A 2,803-nucleotide genomic window follows, 5' to 3' on the forward strand; every position below is an offset into this window, starting at 1 on the left:
GGCGGTGAAGGAGGCCCAGGATCTCCATGTCCTCGGCAGAGTGGGAGTGGGAGGGGGAGTTGAAATGTTGGGCCACGGGGCGGTGTGGTTGATTGGTGCGGGTGTCCCGGAGATGTTCCCTAAAGCGCTCTGCTAGGAGGCGCCCAGTCTCCCCAATGTAGAGGAGACCGCATCGGGAGCAACGGATACAATAAATGATATTAGTGGATGTGATCATCAAACGAGTTGTCCCATGAAAGGAGCTTTCCAAGGATTAGAATATACTGATGGAGCGCATAACTTATTGAAAAGATAAATTATGGACATTCACTTTAAAGGCTTATTTTTGATGCCCGCCTTTATTTGTCCTAAAGCCACAAAATGTTGAGTGAGAGAGAATAAACTGAAACATTCTCAAATCACACAACACCAAGTTATAGTCCAACAGGTTCATCTAGAAGCACTAGCTTTTGGAGCGTTGCTCCTTCATAAACTAGTGCTTCCAAATAAACCTGTTGAACTATAACCTGGCGTTGTGTGATTTTTAACTTCGACCACCCCAGAACAAAACATGCACCTCCGAGTCATGAAACATTTTCGGTTGCCAAAAATCATTACCAGTGCACACTGGCTGCTATAAATGCTTTTTTGACCCATTATTAGTATTGATAGTGATTTAGGACTCTTTCAAGAACCACAGTTTTTAAAATGAAAACTGTAAAAAATTGTAGTTTTGCACAATGCCTGGAGAGAGTTTACCATGTGAATTTTTGGAACTTGGAGGTCCAAAGTGGAACTGTTTTATACTTCACTTACTGTTTCCAAAAGATCAAGTGATCCTCAGAAAAGCAGAGCTGTTCAAAAAGGTGGATTTGCTAACTTTTGCTAGACAAAGTTAAAAATCACACAACACCACGTTATAGTCCAACAGGTTTAATTGGAAGCACTAGCTTTCGGAACACTGCTCCTTCGTCAGGCGGTTGTGGAGGTTAAGATCATGCTCACAGAATTTATAGCCAAAGGAGTTCAGTGTCATGGAGATGTGATCCAGTAAACAATCTTAGATTAAAACTTTCATCTTTTATAATGGGGATATGCTGGTTTCTGTTCTTTGATATGTAAATCCCAGAACTTCTTTTAAATTACATTCTCAAGATAGCTCAGCTTTTTAAACAATAGGTGTGAAGTCTGTCTGTGTCCCACTGCAATGTCAGACTGACAAACCCTCTGTGTAGTTTTACATGGACTCATGCAGTTTTTGAGCAAAATAAAATGTAATTCTGCAGAAACAGATTCACCCCATAAGCTTATATGTGTGTGTATGTAGGAGCGACAGATTGAGTGGGCATGTGTGTGCTTGTGGGTGTGAGTACACGTGATAGAGTGTGTGTAAGCTTGGTTAAATTTGTGTGAGAGTGTGATGGGATATGTGTGAGAGGGTGCGTGTGTTAGTGTGAGTATGGGGGATGAATGTGTGTGCATGAGAGAGAGCTTGTGTGTGAGGGAGGGTTTGCATAGGTGTGTCAGCATGTAGGAGTGTGTGGGTGTGTGTGCGTGTGTGTGTATTGTGTAGTGGGGTCACCTGTAGTGTGACATGAACCCAAGGTCCCTGTTGAGGCCATCCCCATGGGTACCGAACTTTGCTATTGGCTTCTGTTCGGCCACTCTGTTGTTGCTTGTCCCGAAGTCCGCCTTGGAGGATGGTCACCCGAAGGTCCAAGGCTGAATGTCCCGCACCTCTGAAGTGTTCCCCAAATGGGAGGGAACACTCCTGTCTGGTGATTGTTGTGTGGTATCCATTCAACCGTTGTTATAGCGCCTGCTTGGTCTCACCAATGTACCATGCCTCAGGGCATCCTTGCCTGCAGCATATGAGACAGATCACATTGGATAAGTTACATGAGGACTCGCCACACCATGTACTCAGTGAGTATTCATGTGAGTAAAATACAACACTCAAAGGCCCTGAAAACTGAATTACTAACTCAATAGAATAACTGAGCTTAATTGATCAGCTACCGTAACTGAAGATCTTCCATCACCCTGTGGCCAACAGCAGAGTAATCCTGATGAAGGGTCTTGACCCAAAATGACGACTTCTCCACCTCCTGATGCTGCTTAGCTTGCTATGTTCTTCCAACTTTCTGTTTGTCTACTTTGGATTCCAGTATCTGCACTATTTTTCTCCCAAGCAAAGTAATCTCATTGGTAGAATTCAAAAGACCTGTGAGAAAGTGCCCTCATTCCCCTTAGTGATTGGACTCTTTCATACCTAAAATGTTCATTTTTGCCTATTTTTCCCACACTGAGGGAAAAACACTGAGTACAGTGCAGGAGAGAGAGAGAGAGAACCTGCACAGTTACCGCCTTTGCTGTTTGAATTTGTGTATCGCTTGACATCGGTGTGCATCTGGGAAAATTAACAAACAGTGAAATTCACAACTAATCTTGGAGGAACTGTTGGGCGAAGTTCACAGCACAGAATCAGATAAGTTAATTGTTGTTTTAAGTCTGTCCAAGAGAAAGGCTGCAGTAGTGAGTACAGTGGATTCAATCTTGATTATATGTTTTTGGAGATAAGTCTCTTGATTAAACTTAAAATATAAGCCATAGCTATTAATTTAACCTGGGGCAGTTTGTAGAGGAATAAGACGGTGTTATTTTCTGGGTCTGGAGATTGTGAAGGAGCAAAAATGGCCGTTGCAGTGATATGTACTTCTTGTCAGATATGGGAGTTTAAAGAGAGTTTAAGGGTTACTCCGGATTATATCTGCCATAAATGCTGTTGAATGTGAATCTTATCAGATTGAGTGGATCGGTTGGA

Source organism: Chiloscyllium plagiosum, chromosome 43, assembly GCF_004010195.1.
Source record: "Chiloscyllium plagiosum isolate BGI_BamShark_2017 chromosome 43, ASM401019v2, whole genome shotgun sequence".
NCBI classification, from domain to species: domain Eukaryota; kingdom Metazoa; phylum Chordata; class Chondrichthyes; order Orectolobiformes; family Hemiscylliidae; genus Chiloscyllium; species Chiloscyllium plagiosum.